Source organism: Balaenoptera ricei, chromosome 8, assembly GCF_028023285.1.
Source record: "Balaenoptera ricei isolate mBalRic1 chromosome 8, mBalRic1.hap2, whole genome shotgun sequence".
Classification (NCBI taxonomy): Eukaryota; Metazoa; Chordata; class Mammalia; order Artiodactyla; family Balaenopteridae; genus Balaenoptera; species Balaenoptera ricei.
Window position 1 is genome coordinate 32,418,079 of NC_082646.1, and position 21,673 is coordinate 32,439,751.

The 21,673-nt window shown below is 38.3% G+C and overlaps 1 long non-coding RNA gene across 1 annotated transcript in view; it reads left to right on the top strand.

Annotated features, from left to right (window-relative positions):
• The window catches only part of LOC132369683 (uncharacterized), a 29,150-nt gene extending 8,091 nt beyond the window's left edge, over positions 1–21,059 (top strand). The window contains exons 2-3 of the long non-coding RNA XR_009504462.1: positions 10,499–10,601; positions 21,013–21,059. This is a non-coding gene — a long non-coding RNA (uncharacterized LOC132369683). The remainder of the gene's footprint in view (positions 1–10,498; positions 10,602–21,012) is intronic.
• Positions 21,060–21,673: the final 614 nt, after the last annotated feature.

Sequence of the window (21,673 nt, forward strand, 5' to 3'; positions counted from 1 at the left end):
TTTTCATCATTAGTGTATAGGAATGCAAGAGATTTCTGTGCATTAATTTTATATCCTGCTACTTTACCAAATTCATTGACTATCTCTAGTAGTTTTCTGGTGGCGTCTTTAGGATTTGCTATGTATAGTATCATGTCATTTGCAAACAGTGACAGTTTTACTTCTTCTTTTCCAATTTGTATTCCTTTTATTTCTTTTTCTTCTCTGATTGCCGTGGCTAGGACTTCCAAAACTATGTTGAATAATAGTGGTGAGAGTGGACATCCTTGTTATGTTCCTGATCTTAGAGGAAATGCTTTCAGTTTTTCACCATTGAGAATGATGTTTGCTGTGGGTTGGTCATATATGGCCTTTAATATGTTGAGGTAGGTTCCCTCTATGCCCACTTTCTGGAGAGTTTCTATCATAACTTGGTGTTGAATTTTGTCAAAAGCTTTTTCTGCATCTATTGAGATGATCATATGGTTTTTATTCTTCAATTTGTTAATATGGTGTATCACATTGATTGATTTGCGTGTATTGAAGAATCCTTGTATCCTTGGGATAAATCCCACTTGATCGTGGTGTATGATCCTTTTAATGTGTTGTTGGATTCTGTTTGCTAGTATTTTGTTGAGGATTTTTGCATCTATATTCATCAGTGATATTGGTCTGTAATTTTCTTTTTTTTTTTTTTTGTAGTATCTTTGTCTGGTTTTGGTATCAGGGTGATGGTGGCCTCATAGAATGTGTTTGGGAGTGTTCCTTCCTATGCAATTTTTTGGAAGAGTTTCAGAAAGATGAGTGTTGTTTGTTGGAAGATTTTTAATCACAGTTTCAATTTCATTACTTGTGATTTGTCTGTTCATATTTTCTATTTCTTTCTGGTTCAGTCTTGGAAGGTTATACCTTTCTAAGAATTTGTCCATTTCTTCCAAGTTGTCCATTTTATTGGCATAGAACTGCTCGTAGTAGTCTCTTAGGATGCTTTGTATTTCTGCGGTGTCTGTTGTAACTTCTCCTTTTTCATTTCTAATTTTATTGATTTGAGTCCTCTCCCTCTTTTTCTTGATGAGTCTGGCTAATGATTTTTCAATTTTGTTTATCCTCTGAAGGAACCAGCTTTTAATTTTATTGATCTTTGCTATTGTTTTCTTTGTTTCTATTTCATTTATTTCTGCTCTAACTTTATGATTTCTTTCCTTCTGCTAACTTTGGATTTTGTTTGTTCTTCTTTCTCTACTTCCTTTAGGTTTAAGTTTAGATTGTTTATTTGAGATTTTTCTTGTTTCTTGAGGTACACTTGTATAGCTACAAACTCCCTCTTAGAACGGCTTTTGCTGCATCCCATAGGTTTTGGATCATCATGTTTTCACTGTCGTTTGTCTCTAGGTATTTTTTGATTTCCTCTTTGATTTCTTCAGTGATCTCTTGGTTATTTAGCAACATATTGTTTAGCCTCCATGTGTTTGTGTTCTTTACGTTTTTTTCCCGGTACTTGATTTCTAATCTCATAGCGTTGTGGTCAGAAAAGATGCTTGATATGATTTCAATTTTCTTAAATTTACTGAGGCTTGATTTGTAACGCAAGATGTGATCTATCCTGGAGAATGTTCCGTGTGCACTTGAGAAGAAAGTGTAATCTGCTGTTTTTGGATGGAATGTCCTATAAATATCAATTAAATCTATCTGGTCTATTGTGTCATTTAAAGCTTCTGTTTCCTTATTTATTTTCATTCTGGATGATCTGTCAATTGGTGTAAGTGAGGTGTTAAAGTCCCCCACTATTATTGTGTTACTGTCAATTTCTCTTTTATAGCTGTTAGCAGTTGCCTTATATATTGAGGTGCTCCTATGTTGGGTGCATATATATTTATAATTGTTATATCTTCTTCTTGGATTGATCCCTTGATCATTATGTAGTGTCCTTCCTTGTCTCTTGTAACATTCTTTATTTTAAAGTCTATCTTATCTGATATGAGTATTGCTACTCCAGTTTTCTTTTTATTTCCATTTTCATGGAATATCTTTTTCCATCCCATCACTTTCAGTCTGTATGTATCCCTAGGTCTGAAGTGGGTCTCTTGTAGACAGCATATAGATGGGTCTTGTTTTTGTATCCATTCAGTGAGCCTGTGTCTTTTGCTTGGAGCATTTAGTGCATCCACATTTAAGGTAATTATCAATATGTATGTTCCTATTACCATTTGCTTAATTGTTTTGGGTTTGGTTTTGTAGGTCCTTTTCTTCTCTTGTGTTTCCCACTCAGAGAAGTCCCTTTAGCATTTTTTGTAAAGTTGGTTTTGTGGTGCTGAATTCTCTTCGCTTTTGATTGTCTGTAAAGCTTTTGATTTCTCCCTAGAATATGAATGAGATGCTTGCCAGGTAGAGTAATCATGGTTAGAGGTTCTTCCCTTTCATCACTTTAAATATATCATGCCACTCCCTTCTGGCTTATAGCGTTTCTGCTGAGAAATCAGCTGTTTACTTAATAGAGTTCCCTTTTATGTTATTTGTCGGTTTTCCCTTGTTGCTTTTAATAATTTTTCTTTGTCTTTAATTTTTATCAGTTTGATTATTATGTTTCTCAAAATGTTTCTCCTTGGGTTTATCCTTCCTGGGACTCTCTGTGCTTCCTGGACTTGGGTGGCTATTTCCATTCCCATGTTAGGGAAATTTTCGACTATAATCTGTTCAAATATTTTCTTGGGTCCTTTCTCTCTCTCTTCTTCTGGGACCCCTATAATGCAAATGTTGGTGCATTTAATGTTGTCCTAGAGGTCTCTTAGGCTGTCTTTATTCCTTTTCATTCTTTTTTCTTTATTCTGTTCAGCAGCAGTGAATTCCACCATTCTGTCTTCCAGGTCACTTATCCGTTCTTCTGCCTCAGTTTTTCTGCTATTGATTCCTTCTAGTGTAGTTTTCATTTCAGTTATTGTATTGTTCATCTCTGTTTGTTTGTTCTTTAATTCTTCTGGGTGTTTGTTCTTTACTTCTTCTAGGTCTTAGTTAAACACTGCTTACATCTTCTTGATCTTTTCCCCCATTCTTTTTCTGAGGTCCTGGATCATCTTCACTATCATTATTCTGAATACTTTTTCTAGAAAGCTGCCTATCTCCACTTTCTTTACTTGTTTTTTGGGGTTTCATCTTGTTCCTTCATCTGGTACATAGTTCTCTGCCTTTTCACTTTGTCTGTCTTTCTGTGAATGTGGTTTTCATTCCATAGGGTACAGGATTGTAGTTCTTCTTGCTTCTGTTGTCTGCCCTCTGGTGGATGAAGCTATCTAAGAGGCTTGTGCAAGTTTCCTGATGGGATGGACTGGTGGTGGGTAGAGCTGGATGTTGCTCTGTTGGGCAGAGCTCAGTAAAACTTTAATCTGCTTGTCTGCCCATGGGTGGGACTGAGTTCCCTCCCTGTTGGTTGTTTGGCCTGAGGTGACCCAGCACGGGAGTCTACAGGCTGTTTGGTGGGGTTAATGGCAGACTCTGGGAGGGTTCACACTAAGGGTTACTTCCCATAACTTCTGCTGCCAGTGTCCTTGTCCCCAAAGTGAGCCACAGCCACCCCCCACCCCGCCTCTGCAGGAGACCCTCCAACACCAGCAGGTAGGTCTGGTTCAGACTCCTATGGGGTTACTGCTCCATCCCCCTGGTCCTGATGCACACCCTACTTTGTGTGTGCCCTCCAAGAGTGGAGTCTCTGTTTCCCCCAGTCCTGTGGAAGTCTTGCAATCAAATCGCATTTTCCTTCAAAGTCTGATTCTCTGGGATTTCCTCCTCTCGTTGCCAGACCCCCAGGTTGGGAAGCCTGACGTGGGGCTCAGAACCTTCACTCCAGTGGGTTGACTTCTGTGGTATAATTGTTCTCCAGTTTGTGAGTCATCAACCCAGCAATTATGAGATTTGATTTTATTGTGATTGTGCCCCTCCTACTGTCTCATTGTGGCTTCTCCTTTGTCTTTGGATATGGGGTATCTTTTTTGGTGAGTTCCAGTGTCTTCCTGTCAATGATTGTTCAGCAGTTTTGATTCCGTTGCTCTCCCAAGAGGGAGAGTCACAACTGATTTTTGTATATTGATATTGTTTCCTGAAACTTATCCTGAAGTTATTTATTAGTACTAACAGTTTTTTGGTGGATTCTTTAGGGGTTTCTATATTTAAGATTATGTTATCTACAAACAGAACCAATTTTGCTTCTTCCTTTCTGATTTGGATGTTGTTTATTCCTTTTTCTCTCCTAATTGCTCTGACTAGAATTTCCAGTACTATGTTGAAAAAATGGCAACAGTGTGCAACCTTGATTTCTTCCTGTCATAGAGGAAAAGCTTTCAGCTTTTCACCTTTGAGTATGATGTTTACTGTGAGCTTGTCATATACGGCCTTTATTATGTTGAGGTGCATTCTCTCAATGCCCACTTTGTTGAGAATTTTTGTCATGAAATGATATTGAATTTTGTCAATTTTTTTTGCATCTATTGAGATGATTACATCATTTTTCATCCTTCATTTTGTTAATGTAGTGTGTCACATGGATTGATTTGCATATGTTGAACTATCCTTGCATCCCAGAATTAAATCCCACTTGATCATGGTGTATGATTCTTTTAATGTACTGTTGAATTCAGTTTGTTAGTATTTTTTTCAGGATTTTTGCATCAATATTCATCAGGGATACTGGCCTGTACTTTTCTTTTCTTCTGGTATTTTTATCTGGCTTTGGTATCAAGGTAATGTTGGCTTCCTAAAATGAGTTTGGATGTGTTCCTTCCTCTTCTATTTTTGGGAAGAGTTTGAGAAGGATTGGTATTAATTCTTCTTTAAATGTTTGGTAGAGTTCACTAGTGAAACCACCTGGTTCTGGACTTTTCTTTTTTGGGAATTTTTTGAATACTGACTCAATCTCCTCACTAATAATTGGTCTGTTCAGGTTTTCTATTTCTTCATGATTCAACTATGTTAGGTTGCATGTTTCTAGATTTTGTACAGTTTTCTAGGTTATCTAGTTTGTTGTTCACTGTAGTTTTTTATAACCCTTACTATTTCTGTGTATTTTTTTTATTTCTTGCATTTTAAAATTTCATTTATTTGAGTCTTCTCTCCTTTTTTTTTAAGTTATTCTAGCTAAAGTCTGCCAAGTTTTTGCCCCCAAAATATCAGCTTTTAGCTTTATTGATCTTTCTACTGTCTTTCTAGTCTCTATTTCATTTATTTCTGCTCAGATCTTTCTTATTTTCTTCCTTCAACTAACTTTGGGCTTAGTTTCTTCTTCATTTTCTAGTTCCTTGAGATATAAAGTTAAGTTCTTTACTTGAGATATTTTTTTCTTTCTTCTTCTTCTTCTTCTTCTTTTTTTTTTTTTTTTGACTCTGTTTTGATGTTTGTACCTTAGATAAAACATCCACCTCTCTTTGGCTTCATAGACTGGCCTCATATAAGAGATGGACCTCTTCAGTCAACCCAACCTGAGCTCATGGGTGTCCCTCAAACCTTTGTGATCGTCCAAGCCACCATCTTTGCTTTTAGTGTCTCCCAGTAGATCAGGATGGGTCAAGACCCTTCAGTGTCCCAAAGGCATGGGAAAATGCCCATATGACTATTCAGGCTCCTGGAGGACTATTGATTGCCTGACCCTTCCGCTCTCCACTGAAAGCAAATTTGAAGATTGACTTCAGTCAGGAGATGGGAAAGTGAGGGGTTAGATATGCAATGTAGCCCCTATCAGGAAAAAACTAGGTGCTGGTTGTTTTTGCCTCCTTACTCTGTGTTAAGCCAGGGGGAATAGTCACTGGAATCGCTTGTTTGCCCAAATAGAACCACGTCTTTGTTTTATGTGGTCTTGGGGAACTCATGGAATGTCTAGCCTCATCATCTCCCATAGGTAGGTGATTTGGGAACCAGTCTCTCAGGTAGTAACTGTAACAGTTGGGGTGTGAGATGTTTGGACAAGCTCTTTCCATGGAGAAGCTGGAGGTGTGCTTTTACTGTTGGAATGAGCAAGGGAGAGATAGTGGGGAACATGCTCACCAGCTCTTTCAGGCTCTTGGGAGAATCCCAGTCAGCTCCCAAATGCAAGTTGATTAGGAGCCAGAAACTCAAGCAGTAGCTGGAAGAGTACAGAGTTATATTCCTTCCAGGGAGAAATTGGGAAACGAAGATGGGCATTTTGCCTGCTCCCTCTGTGCTGAGTCCTGGGGGGATAGCTTCAGCAACTGCTTGTGTGCTCATCTGAAAACGGTTTTTGTTGTTTATTTGTTTGTTTAATATGATTATGTGGTGCTTGTAAATGCTGAACTCCATTTCCCATCAGAGCTAGGTAATTTAGGGTCCCATCCCTTGGGTGACAGCCATAAAATTTAGATGTGTGAACAAGCTCCTTCTAGGGAGAAGATGGCAACTTGGTTTTATTGTTGGAGCAAGCCAGAGGGAGAAAGAAGGTGGGGGAAGTGCCCACTGAGTTTTTTTGGTTTCAATCAGCACCTAGTTGTAGTCTGATTAGAAGCCAAACCCTCGGGCAGTAGCTGAGTAAATATGTAGTCAAACCTCTTCTAGGGAAAAGTAGGGAGGATAGGTATTTTTGTCTTCTCCCTCTGCACTGAGGCCAGGGAAGATAGCCTCATGGAGTTTTCGTGCACCCATTTAACAGCTGATTCTTTGTTCGCTATAGCCCTGTAGTCAGGGCTATGTGATTTGAAGGTTCATCCCTAGGATGGCACCCTTAAATGATGCGGCACTAGATGTGTATTCCAGTCCCTTCACTCCTCAGAGAGAAACTAGGTGTTGGGAGTCCCCTCCCAGTTGTAAGGCTCTGTGCTGGGAGTGGGTTTATGGCAAGAGTGTGTTCTAGCCTTTCCTACCCATTTCAACGTGGGTATTTTCTCAGTTGCCTGATGTGTAGAAGTAACTCAGATAGTTTCTGGATTACTCTCAGAAGGAATTGATCCATGTATAGCTGTATATTTGATGCATTTGTGGGAGGAGGGAAAGTCAGGAGCCTCCTATATCACCATCTTGGTGCAGTCCTCTTATTGATTTCTAATAGTTCTAGTAGTTGTACATTCTAGACACTAGTACTTTATTGATTAAATGTTTGGTAATATGGCTTACATTTTCACTTCCTCTATAATATGTTTTGATGAACAGAAGCTCTTCATTGTCATGAAGTAGACCTATCAGTACTCTCCTTTATGAATTATGTTTTTTGATTTTTATTTAGAAACCCTTTCTTGCAAAACTTAGAAAAATATTCTCCAATGTTTTCTTCTAAAAATTTGGAAGTTTTGACTTTTGTATTTGAATCAGTAGTCAAATGAGAACTAGCTTCATATGTGAGTTTTCTATTCTTGCTCCTGTGGTCAATTTGACTATCCTTGCATCAAAGGATATCCTACCCACCAGTCCTAACTGATATAAGTTAATAACTCTTGATTTTTGGTGTGCTAAATTCCCCCAATGTATTCATCCCTTTGGATATTCTCAGCCCTTTGCTCTTCCATATAAAACTCTGAATCATCTTATGAATTTTCTTTAAAAATCGATTGGAATTTTGATCAGAATTTCACCATGACTATCAATAACTCTTCAAAATTTGACATCCTTAAGATGGAATTTTCTTATCCATGAATGTGAAACATCTTTAAATTTATTAAATATTGTTCAATGTTTTTCTTTAAAGTTTTATAATTTTCTGTGTAGAGGTATTGTACATGTTAGATTTATTCTTTGATTTGCTAGCTTTGTTGCTTTTGTTAATGGTGTCTGTGTTGGGAGTCTTCAAGACCTCCCTCATGCTTGAAGGACTTAAAATGCTTAGAAGTTATTGTACTCATAGTTATGGTGTATTACAGCAAAAGAACACAGATCAAAATCAGATAACAGAAAAGGCACATGAGGCAAGGTCCAGGAGAAGCCAGGCACAGGCTTCCAGGTTTTCCCTCCCAGTAGAAAATATTCAAACTGAAGCACGAAGAAAAAAAAAAATAGTACAAAAAAGCAGTAAAGACATGTAAGACATAGTGAAAACATGTAACATGTTATGTGATTGGTGACCCAGAAGGAATAAAAGAATTGAAGAAAATACCTTATTTTTTCTATTTACTGAAAAAGTTTCTATACAATTGGTACTAGTTGTTTGATAAATAATTGATAGATTTTTCTGCACAGTTGTATCTGGTGTTCTATTTATAGGAGGCTTTTAAACTATGATTCCGTGTCTTTAATAGTCATAGGACCATTGACATTTTCTGTTACTCTAACTGTAGCTCATCTTATATTTTATACTCATTATCATTTAGTTTTAACTATTTTCTATTCTCCATTATAATTTATTCTTCGATTTGGAGATTTTAGAAGTTTTCTTTTAAACTTTCAAGGATATGGAATTTTCTTAGTTTTCCTTTCATTACTGATAGCTAAATTAATTTTCTTATACTCAAAGAATGTGCTACTGGATACTGACTGGAATATTTTAAAACTGTTTTTGTTTTAATATGTGATAAATTTGGGCAGAAGTTTCTTGTGTACCAGAAAGAATTGTCCAACAAATAGATATGATGTTTTTTATATGTCCATTAGATCACTTGTGTTACTTGTGTTTTTTATATTTTTTGTAGCATTGCTGAGTTTTGATCTGCTTCATGTATTGATAACTGATATAGATAGGTTGAATTTTCTTACCATGATAGTGAATTTACCAGATTTTCATTGTAGCCTGTCAATTTTTACTTTATATATTTTAAAGAAAAATTTTAGGTATCCATAAGCTCTAACATTGAAATTATTTTATCTTCCTGGAAAACTGCACTTTTTATCATTATGGGCTCACTCTCTTTTCTAGCAATTATTTTTGCCTTAAAGTCTATGACCAGCCACACCAATTTCTTTATTTTAGTATTTATGTGGTGTATCATTTTTCATTCTTTCAACTTTTCTCTGTTCTGATTTAGACGTACCTCTTAGAAAGAGCACATAGTGAGACTTTGTATCTTTTTGTCCTGATTGACAAGTCTTGTCTTTCACTGAGACAGTTATTCTGTTTTATTTATTGTAATTATTTGAATTCATTGATGTAATCTTATTTGTGTCTATTAAGCTACTTTTCATAATTTTAATTTTCTTTTTCCATTCTTCTTTTGGATTGATTGTTTGCTTTTCCCCCTTAATTCCTTACAATTTGAATATTAAACACTCTATTTCTCTTCAAGTGTTCATCCTAAAATATTTTGGTGCTCATTTAACTTTATGAGATCTAAAGTTAATATTTTTGTCCTTTTTCAGGAAACTAAAAGGACTTTAGATTGCTTTGACTCCTATCATCCTCCTCCCATCTTCAATACTATTGCTATCCCATAACTTAGTTACGTTTTCGTTTTTCTCTGTAAAGCAAAAATTGTTTTTGCAGAGTTCGTATTTGTTTTGATTTATGGCAGGATTGCATTTTTAAGCTCTGTATTCCTTCTTTTATTTCAGACCTTTTTTGTGTATTCTCTTCCTCACCCACCCAAAAGTGCATGTCTACAAATCATGCTGTTTATCTTCCCTTCAATTCAGTGGACTAATGGACCTTTTTTTTTTTTTAATTTTTATTTATTTATTTATTTAGTTTTGGCTGTGTTGGGTCTTCGTTTCTGTGCAAGGGCTTTCTCTAGTTGTGGCGAGCGGGGGCCACTCTTCATCGCAGTGCACGGGCCTCTCACTGTCGCGGCCTCTCTTGTTGCAGAGCACAGGCTCCAGACGCGCAGGCTCAGTAGCTGTGGCTCACGGGCCTAGTTGCTCCGCGGCACGTGGGATCTTCCCAGACCAGGGCTCGAACCCATGTGCCCTGCATTGGCAGGCAGACTCCCAACCACTGCACCACCAGGGAAGCCCTGGACCTTTGAAAGTCAATTTATGGACCTTAGGTTAAGAGCTCTTGACATAACTAAAAATGATCTTTAATAGTGTACTTTTGGGTGTCTTAATTCAAATAAAAGGCTATTTTGTCCACAAAGCTGTTATTTGCAGAACCAGCTAAAGAAAAATTCAATGGATGGATTAGGTTGTTACTCCCATAACACTAGTCCCTTGAAAGGAAGACCCACCAAAGGAACACTGGGCCCCACCACAGGGTAGGGAGATTCCTGGAGGATTCCTCTGCACTGCCAAGAGCTGTTCTCTTCCATTCCTGCTGTTTGCCATTGGCAACACTTGAATACAACTATGGGACAAAGTAATGGTCTCTGAATTCCTACTATACAATTTAAACAGTCTTGTGGGTCTAGACTTGTGGGACTAGGGAAGTAGCCTGTGGCAATAACTAGACTGTTGTTTTTGCTTATTAGGTCATTCGACCTACCCTGCATCTTTCTAGAATGTTGGAGTTCACAGCCTATGCCAACTCTTGATCAGCAGAGGCTACATGCATCCAGATACTGTGTAAACATTAATGGGCAATGGTACAGTTTAGTATTCTGAGAGAACAATCATATCCACCATCCAAATAGCTGAGTATATTTTTCTAAGACAAGGAACTGTCTTACAGCTGATTTTATGATTGAAGAAAACAGGAAAAAGAATGTGAAAAGAGAAGAAACTCCAAGGAGAGAAGAATGCAAGCTATAAGTGGTGTCTAGGAGGGCCAAAAGGTATGCTTATGTATTTATTATTCAGTAAAGTGCTGACCTGAATATCAAGACTTTGATCTTATTAGTGGTTCTAGTGCTAGCAGGGTGGTAGACTAAGGACAGCTGTGTGGGGTACTGAAAAAACATGGGCGTTGAAATCACATGAGTCTAGGTTCAAGTGCTGGCTCTAGTATTTGTTGGTTTTGTGGCTGCTAGTAATTGCTCTAGCATCTCTTGGTCTTACTTTTCCAATTTGTAAAAGGGGGACAAACATATCTACCATGAGTGTTATGAAGATTAACTATAATGAAAGTAAAGGACTTTCAACACCTACCCTATGAAACACCCTCAATAAAAGGTAACAATTATCATTGTGTGACATTAGACCCATCACTGAATCTCTGTCTCTCTACAGTTTTCTAATTTATAAAATGGGAACTTAAAAAAAAAAAATCTCCTCTATTTATCTTACAAAAAGGCTGGGGAGGTATAAATGAGCTTGAGCACTTTGGTGACATTTTGGACAACTCCATTTAACAGAGTTTTTTAAGAATCTTGCCCTCACCTTCCCACTTCCCCCAAAAAACATCAAGTTGGATGTAAATGAATAAGTTGGTCTTCTTTAAATAATCATTCATTTCACCCAAACCTTAAAATACTACCAAATTTGACTATTTCTTTGGTAATTTTTCTCATATTTTTTATGGATATAGTTTCCCACATTTCATCATAGTATTTCCAGTCCAAGCCAGAAACTATAAAAAGAAAATATTTGGGGGAAAAAATCTTCCTGTGTAATAGTTGGTTTTCTTTTACCTCTTGAAAGTCTGTGTATATTTGAACATGTCAGCGAATTACCTGCACCCCATGATTTTCCTCATTGCCTCTCACAGCCATTGTAAACTACCCAGCCTGGAGTCAATTTCCCTCTGTACAGTTCTACATTTGCTTCAGGTTTCGTGTTTGCATTTCTTTTCAACTGAGTGTTCCAGTTTCTTCCCTTTAGCTGCTATGGTCAGGCAGTGTCTGAGATAGAACGAAAGGGACATTATAGCCAAAAAAATTCTGTCCCGAGCAGGGTTTGTGTACAAATCCCTCTCTCCTCTTTACCCTGGTGCACAGAGCTGGGAAATACAGCAGTCTCATGATCCCCGTCATCCTCCCCCTTGAGCCTGAGAATGCAGCCAATTCTAAGCAGCCAGCTCCCAGCCTCTTGTTCCCCTGGACCACTGCCTGGCCTGTCTTCCTTCTCTAGAGACAAAGGCATTTCCTACAGAAGTACACATTTGGGGCACACTCAGCCCCAAATTATACTACTCCAAATCCTGCTTCCAAAGAAGAATAAAGATAACAAAAGAAAAGAAAAAAGAGAAAAAGAACCCAAGTTGTTTTCTCTACCTTTTTATCTTGTTCATTTTTGGAAACAAGGAATGGTGTCTAAAACGTAAAACAGCCATTCAATAAATATAGTTGAATAAATAGACAATGTAAAGTAGAGGATGAAGTAGTGGGTTTTCTAAACCCCAACTATGGTGGATTCTGTGCACTGGCTCATTTGGCATCCATTCCAATCTCATTCTTCTGTGTCTTCACAAAATGTAGAGGCTGGAAAGCTAAAAACTGCATTTCCCAGATTTCCTTGCAACTGGAGTTATAGATGTAATTTAGGTTCTACCAACCTGGTAAAATCATATGAGATTTGAATTTGAAACTCTGTTAAGTGGGGAGTTAAGAGGCATTTGTTTTGCTGATGTAAACTGTGAGATGCAGCTTAAAACTGTGGTTAACAGCTTCCTAATTTGATGGCTTGCTACATACAGCTCAAGTGGAAACTTCCCCATCATTGGTAGAAGTTCCTGGAAGCTCAAAATACAGCCAGCTTCTATAACCTTTCCAATGATTTTGTAAGTCACCCAGTACATCATAATAATCTATTTTTGCACCAACTATTGTCTGCAACCTAACTATTGTAGCATATCCACTGAAATTTATGACCTCTTTCACCACCTTACACCCATTTTTAATTTTTCCTTGTACAATGCCTGCCTTAATGGCTGGTCTGAAATGTACTTTATTGTATTGGACTTTTAGAAAAATAAACAATTGAATCTTTCCATTCATTCAGTCAATATTTGTAATCAATATTTTCCCAGAGCCCAGTAGCTTCTGGGTACAGCAAATGACACTTGGATATGTATATGTAAATTTCACTATTTCATTACTTCAACCTGTTTAATGCAGGACCTTACACCCCCTGCACCCCCCATTAGTACTTCCTCTAGTCTGGTTCTTTGTATTTTGAATCCTCAGGCTTTTCTTCTACCTGGTGGTGAATAGTCCTCTTGTGTTCTTCCAATATGCTGTTTTTATCGACATCTGTCTTCCTTGTCACTTGAGGATAACATCCTCCATACGACCACTGCTTTCTACATGTGAACACTGATTCTTGCCAAGTCTAGGGTTTCCATGGGCTTCCAAAGTAGCCAGTTCTCAAAGTGCTATAATCCCTTTAATTATCACACTGTTGGAACAATAACTGCTCCAAGAATAAATGAGAGAATGCCTTTCTCCTTTAATCTGTGACATGATGTGTGACCAAAGCAAAATGACTTAAGCCCCATGTCTTACCATAACCTCCTGAAAACAGCTCCCTTCTCTGTAAAAGGATGAAATTTATGCATGAAGTTTGACAAGGGTATATATATACCAGCTATTCTCTGGTGCCTTCTGTCTTCTCTTCTTCTGAGCTTGTGCCACAATCTTCTCCTGCAGCCTAAAATAAAGCCCTTAAGACAAAAGTAAATATTATCTCAGGCCCATCTCTCCTTCATAAACTCCAGCAAAGGACAAGGCGTAAAACTTAAATCAGCACCATTCACTATTTGAGCGTCTACTTTGTGCTAGGCACCACTGATCCTCAGGTGAATTATACATGATTTTTACCCTTTAGGAATTTGTCATCTAGCGGAGATCAGTTAAAGAAACAACCTTCAAGATGTACTATATTGCATATTAGATCAGGAAAACCCTTACATCCAGGAAGCGCCTGTCAGATTTGAGCCTCCGAAAAAAAACAAAGAAAGTTAATTTTCTTTACCCTGTTATTACCTTCGAAGTAAACATATCTAGTAGAGAAAAAAAGTTTTTAAGCACAAAACCTGAGAAAATAGATTTAAAGTAACACTACCTTTCAATGCAAGGCGTTAGGCTGTCTGAGATAACACAAAAGATGGTTTATCAGGTCAGACTCTTGTGAATTTGACATCCCATGCAGATTCAAGATTTAATAATAATTTTAGGGATACAAGTAACCACAAAGCAGAGCCAAAGCAGAGAGTGATTCAGGACCACGACTGCAGGTCCCCAGGCCCTTTCTTACTGCATGAAGTTGTGCTTTGGTTCAGATTACCGTAGGAGGTCTCTGAGTTGTGTGTGCAGAGATATTACTTACAGAGAAAGGTGTTATTTCAGTCATGAAACATCTCCATTTTATATTCAGATAGGTATTTAAAGCAAATGACATTTCCAAGGAATTATACCTGATAAATTCATGTATTCTAGGTTTGTTTTCCATAATTAATCCTGGAGACATCAGATATATTTTGCTAGAAGTCTTCCTTTGATAAAGACTCTCTTGCAAGTAAATATTATTGTTTTCCAGGAGTTCTGTCAGCTAGGTTACCTTCTTTCTTTCTTGGAGGCATCTCCTCAATCCCACCACAAGCGGAGAGAAAGAATTGGAGACCTGTTCCTTATTTTCTTCTCACTACATACAGGACTTTCAAATCAGGTGGCCAAAGACACATTCTGCTGTGCTTCCTGGAGTTTAGGGATAGAACAATTTGGAGCTCATGCTCAGAAATGCCTAAAAGTAAGAGGCTACCTAGAGTTGGCCCAGAGGGGAAGAAGATGATTCAGAGGGAGAGAGTTATACTCCCAAAGGCAGAAGAAAAACTGGACTTGGTTGGACTCAAAGGAGACATTACCCAAAAGGGAAAAGATGCTTCCAACAGAGGGATCCTGTGTGGGGTAGACTGCCTGAAGCTGGAGGCTGAGGGGGAAGCCATAAGAAACCAGCTGAAGAAGTATCAAGGCATCATCCTCAGAGAACTTTAGGTACAAGATCTTCAATGGTCACCGTTCTAAAAATCCACCTATCCAAGAGTAAGGGTTAGTATTTGGAACTCTGTTGTGTGCAGAGGGCTCCAGAGTCAGATACACAGCTGTTCCAGTGAGATACAATCCTCCCCACCCCCTCCCTCTCTCCTCCAACTCTGTAGAGCCAGAGGCAGCTGATGAATGGACAGGGAGCCATGGGAGAGCAAGTCTGAGGAAAGAGAGATTGTCACACCCTGCTTCTTCACCAGGTCAGGAGCCAGCTGCGGGCAGGGAGTTTTAAATCCATGAGACTTTGATGATAAATATTAGAATGATTAGGGTTTTTACATGATTGGTAAATACCTGACTGACAGTGTTATGGGAACTGTCTAAGATTTTATCTAGTTAAAGAGAGGAAAGAGCCTGCAGAGGGGGTTTAAAACAAAAGGTTTGAAAAATAGTAAAACTCTGTGCTTGCATCTGAGCAAGTTTTGATGATCCAATAAATGAGTTATACGTGTACACCAAAATATCCTTGATTCATTGTTATTTGTGTACAAGGGGTGTGTGTGTTTACATGTGTGTATGATCTGTGTGTGTACATAAGTTTTCCTTGTTTATTCCCCTTGGTGGTAGTGGGAATTAATCAGTAATCCACACCATGCTTGAGAAACTATACAGTTCTTTAGGCAAGAAGGTGTTTGGGAGAGAAACTGTATTTATTAATGTTATATGCAATTTATTCTCCACTTATGAGAAAATGATTCTTTAAATGAGAAAAAAAGTGTTCCTTGCTTAAAAATAAATGCTGGATAATTTGACCTTTACCTGAGGAAACTTTACAGAGCTCAGTAAGCATTAAGACCCTTCCTGATGCATGAGTATTATCTTTTTTCACAGGTAGGAAAGAGCAGAAAGGATTCGGTCTGAAGATGATTTGCCCCAAATCCTCAGTCATCTTCAAGAGAAATAAAATCTATCGTTTCTTTGACTCTAAAAAATGTGTTTCAAAGAGATACACAAACACTTTTCTTTAATGCAAGTTTGATAAAATGCTATGTTTAGGTTTATTTTCAGTTGTCAGTTTCTCTTGGGCTTCTTTTGTTAAAGAGCTTTGATTCACTTTCTGCATCAGAGTCAACCATCTGCATACAGGTATCTCTCACTGGAACAGGCTCCTGTCACTTCCATTTTGCTGTCACACTTCCTATAAGTGCTCAGAGAATTTCAACATAAAATGATTCCCCTGTTCTCCAAGAAGAAAGTAGAAAAATCTATGTAGCGAGTAACAGGAGTTCTAATTATTTCTGTAGAAATTGACCAAAGAAGTAGGCCCAAATAATAGGAAAAAAAAAAAAAAACACCTGATTTGCTAAATCTCAAAATTGATGATTCATAAAGGGCTGATGGTTGTTGATGTAGAAGGCTTTCATTTGGATTTATCTGTGAGACCCCATTGATATCAATATTGACTAGTAAGCAAGGATGCAAATTCTAAAGATTAAGAAAACTGACAATTTACTTTCTTCAAAACAATACAGTATAAAAACAAAAACTTTAAAAGTGTATATATTTAAAGAAAATACTTTCAATCTAATATGTTATGAGAAAAATTAGAAGAAAAGTGATAAAGAATCAATGTATTCTGCTTATTTTTATCCAGTAGTCCTTATCTCGCAACTTAGAATTTAATTTTTAATATATTGAACACGTTAAAGGGAAAGAATAATTATATATCAGAATAATTATTATATCAGTTTCCAGGTTCTGCAGTTTTTCAGATTATTTTTTGTAACAATTAATATCTTTTAATCCATAATATGGACATTCCACAGGAGAAACTTTCATAAGGACTTATTACCCAATAATTAAGTATACTTTTTCAGATTCAAACTATGGAAACCCTGAAAAAGCTATTGTGCAAGGCAGAACTTTTGGTTTTTGATTAACGGTGAAGCAAATGCGATTGAAGCAGATTATAACATGTAATCACTTATTGGCTGAACAGATACTTAAGAATGTAGCATCTGAAGCTCCCTACTTATCATTCACAATGCAAATTTAACAACATACAAAGTCTCGAGAGAAAAATACATTTTTGTAATGTTATAATCTCTGTGTCTATCATAAACACTGGAGTTTCCTTAAAAAGTGGAAAATGTTTAAATGATCTGTTAAATAAGAGGTGATGTTTTAATAAAGTAGGACATTGGCTAGATGAAGCCTATACATCTGGCTTAGTTTGAAAGCCACTTTTACATCTTCCCCTATTTGGATCCTTTTATTTGCTGATGGCATTGCATTCACCCTGCCATTTCCACAAACACACAAAAAAAGCATCTCATCCATTTCAAATCCTGTTGACTCATGGGGAAATGCCCTAGATTTTTTTTCTCACATCCAGATGCACTGTAGTACTAGTTGCTTCTCTTCCAAAAAGAGTTGCACAAATGTTGAATTTTGATATAGGTAAAAAGAAGAACAAACTTAAAATTATTTTGCCTTCCCTAGAGCACTGCATGTGAACTAGATTACAACCTACGACTCTTTGCTGTGCGGAGGAGAGGTCATAACAAGAATGAATGTCACACTGTCCTAGCCCTCCAGTTCGATGAGCCATGAAGTGCATACACTGGACATGCACACATACATTCACTAAATATCCATGCTTGTATGTCTATCTGTGCATTTATAATACGTGTGTCTCTATATGTGTCCCACAGAATTAATGAACTCATGTTTTATTTGATGGTTATTATAGATTTGCTTGGAAAGCTTTCCTGACACTGCAGCAACCAGGTCTTCTCCATTTCTACAATGCTCAGAAAACCTTAGGCCAAGACTATAATTATGGAAGTCCCATGTACAGTTAGTAGAGTGTTAACGCTCCCAAGGAAAGAGCATTCATTTACTCCTTCAGTATTATTTCTTGAGTGATCCTTTTGTGCCAGATGCTGATTGAGGTCCATTGTGAGCAAGGGGACATGCAACACGGTAGAGGGGGCACCCAAACCCTGATTGAAATTATAATACCTAAGCACTGAGTTACTAGATGAAGTCATAAGCCCCCAGTCAACCCCACAGGAAAACATGAAAAAAAAGGTTACAGCAGATCAGGATAGCAGGACTAAAGTATCAATAATTTTCTAACCATCCTTGATTACAGAATGCTAAACAGTCTATGCACCAAGTGTGATCAGTGGTCAAAACTAAATTTGTTCTTGTATATACATTATTAGTCGTAATGTTTTATTTAACTGTTTGATAAGTTCAATTCATATGTCAGTGTGAAGAAGTTATCTCCAGCAAACTCCTTTTTGCCCCAAGCATTGAGGGAAGACTATCAGGTAGGTTTAGGTTGTAATAGCTACCCCTAAATCCACACGGCTCTAATAAGCATGGTCACTAGTCTAGCCTTGGGCAGACACAGACCCCCCACACCCAGCCCCCAGGCTGGATCTACATTTACTTGACTATTGGTAGAAAAGAAAGAAAAGGTTAACCTTTTGGCTTCCTATAAAAGGATGGTCATAAACTGAGTCAGAAGAGATCTAATAGAAGATATCAATAAAGTGCTGGTGTGGATGGTGATAATAACAGTTTACAGATGCTTGGAAGCCCATGAGTCATCATCATTAATTTAGCTACACATGCGTGTAGGCAGAGTAATAGGATTCAGACAGGCCTCTGAGGGGAAGATCTATCATATTGATCGAGAGCAGCCGGCAGGAAGATGGGCTTTCGGGTCTCATGTCTGACAGCGTTATGATGCAGTGGAAGGCAATCGATGGAGCCCTGCCGTCTAGCTGGACTGCCCACTGCTTTGAACACAGCCTCACATTATGACCTCCTCACTCTCTGGTCCACTTTTAGCCTGAAACTCTGCATCAAGTCACCTGCCCCCTCTCCAGCCCTGAGAGCGGGCTTCTGTCTGAGGAGTAACAACCCTCTTTTGTGCTTTATGCTAATACATGGAACCCTACTTTGTTCTTTGGGCTTGGATTTCTCAAATTTGTCAACAAATTAAATGCCCATTTCTTTTAGAAATGTGGCTTTGCCCTTGCTGTCTGTCATTTCTGTTTCCTGCCGGGGCTTGAAAGCTGGCCTCTGAACCCCAGGTGGCTGGGCTCCTGCTCAAAGACTGTCATGCCTGCCTGCCTGCCTGCACTTCCCAATGTCACCTGGTGCTAATTCTCCATCACTAAACTCTGCCAGTGGTTTGGGGGGTACCATTGTTTCAAGCTGGAATATAGATGCTAATTGTTTACCAAGTATCACTTGTGATTTAGAGCTGCTGTCACCAGACGCTGAATTCTGTGTAGTGTTCTAGGTGGTTGCTCAGCTTCCACAAATAGGTTGTTTTTCCTTGTACATCTTTCTGTCTACCTGATATAGTTAACTAGGCCAAACCCAGTTCTGTCTTGGAATGTATCGATAAGAGGGGTAGGAGTTGCAAGTTGTCCTTGACCTTAAGAAGGACCATTAATAACAGCAACTGCAATCTAAAACATTCATTAATTCAATGATTATATTGTATTGGCTACTACACGCTAGATGTTGGAATCAGAGCAACAACAGCAAAAAAGACAGGACTCCCACTCTCACGGAGCTTATATTTTTAGGCAAGCATGCACACATGCATGTGTATGTTGTTGTTATTGAAAAGAGGGACAATCAAAACCAGTATTGGGTTATAAATAACACAATGTAGAGAGTTTAAAGAGCTACTTCAAACTGGGTGCTTACGAAGTCTCCCTGTGAAGGTGACATTTGAAGTGACATAAAGAAGCCAACCATTGGATGACCAAAGAGAACATATTTCCAGAAGGGGAAAAAACTGGGCAAAGGTTCAAAAACAGGAATGAGCCTGAGGATCTGTGATTCAGATCAGAGGGGCTGGAGATAGTGGACAGGAAAGAAGTGATTAGAATGAGGCTGGATCTTCAGTGGCTTTATGAATCATGATAGAGTTTGAGTTTAATTTAAATACAATAGGAAGGCATTTGAGGATTTTAAGGAGGGTAGTAACTTGATTGCGTTATATTTCAAAACGAGCACAGCACCTCTGGGCGGACCGTGGATGTATATGAAAGTCCTGAGAGGCAGCTGAGATTCCTTAGGAGGCTATTGGATAGTCAAGCAAGAGGGATGGTGCTTTGAACTAGGCTATGTAAACATAAACGGAGAAAAGTGGAGGTAGAATCTGCAGGACTTATGGAAGGATTTGATGTGGGATCATAAATCTTAGATTGTTATCTGGAGCAAAAGGACTGAGGATGGTGTCATCTTCTGAGGATGGGAAAAACTGAAGGGAAAAGCAGATCTGAAGGAGAAAAATCAAGTGTGCTTTTCTGGCTGTATAGGTTTGAGTTGCCTGTTAAACATGATGTAACTATGAAGAGTAGGCAGGGTGTATATGAATCTGAAGGGCTGGGAGATGTAAGGGGTGAAGATGAAGCATTGGGAGCTGTGAAATAAGAGAGAAACTATATGTTAGTCTTTGACCCTGGTTCCTGACATAGAGCTCCTAAATCCCTTGGAATTTCCTGGGTGATAGTATTTTTTGTTTTAATGAGGTGACCCTTGGTAGTCTCCTGGATAGCTTCCAGATGGGAACTGATGATCAGAAAGACCAAACCATTATTAGATGCTTGGAACTTTCAGCACCATCGCCCATCCTTCTGGAAGGGGAGAGGAGCTAGAAATTGAGTTAATGATCAATCATGCCCAGGTGATGAGGTCTCCATAAACATCCCAAAATTACAGGATCCTGAGAGCTTATGGGTTGATGAACACATCTACATGCTAGGAGGGTGGTGCACCCCAACTCCATGGGGTAAGAAGCTCCTGTGCACAGGACCTTCCCAGATCTCACCCTATGTATCTCTTTATCTGGATGTTCATCTGTATCCTTTATCATATCCTTCATTATAAAATAGGTTGTTAAATATAAGTAAGTGTTCCTCTGAGTTATGTGAGCTGCTCTAGCAAATGATCAAACCCAAGGATGAGGTCATGGGAATCCCAGTTTATATCCTCTGGGTCAGAAGTACAGGTGACAACCTGGGACTTGCTATTGGCATTTGAAGTGGGGGGAGGGGAGAGGCAGTCTTGTGAGACTGAGCCCTTAATCTATGGGTAATGATGCTGTCTCCAGGTAGATAGTGTCAGAATTGAGTCAAATTGTAGGACATCCAGCTGGTGTCAGAGAATTGGTTGATGAGTGGAAAACCCACGTATCTGGTGTCAGAAGTATCGTGAGTGTGTGAGTCGAGGAAAAACAGAGGAGGAATGTGTTTTTTTTATTGTTTTTTGTTTATTTGTTTTTTTACAGGAACCATCAGCACAGAGGTGGCATTTACAGGCTCAGGAGTGGAGTAGGTCACAAGGGGAGAGTGTGGATAGAGAAGAGATGAGAAGGAGTCAGGAGAGACCTTTGAGACACACTAATGTCTTGAAGCCAAGAAGAGGAAAAGGAGCCTGAGAAGTAGTCAGAAATGTAAGGGAGCTATATTTAATAGGCCCTTATGTGCTAATTAAAAAAATTTTTAATGTACTGAGGTAACATTACATAAATTTCATGTGTACGACATTATATTTCGACTTCTGTATACACTATAGCTTGTTTACTGTCAAAAGTTTAGTTTCTGTCAGTCAGCATACAGTTGATCCCTTTACCCATGTCTCCTTCCTCCCCAGTTCCCTTCTCCTCTGGTAAACACTACTCTGTTCTCTGTATCTCAGTGTTTGTTTTCATTTGGCTTGGTTTGATCATTTTTTTAAAAATTCCACATATAACTGAAACTTTTATGTAGGTTAACCACTTTAATCTTAAACTTCCAGAACTAGTTAGAAAGTGAAGTCTGTCCAAGCCCCTCCACTGGCCAGCTGTGTGACCTTGGGCAAGTCAACTAGCCTCTCTGTAACTCAGTTTCCTCACCTGTAAAATGAATTTATAAATATATCTACGTCATAGGATTTATGTTTGGATTAAA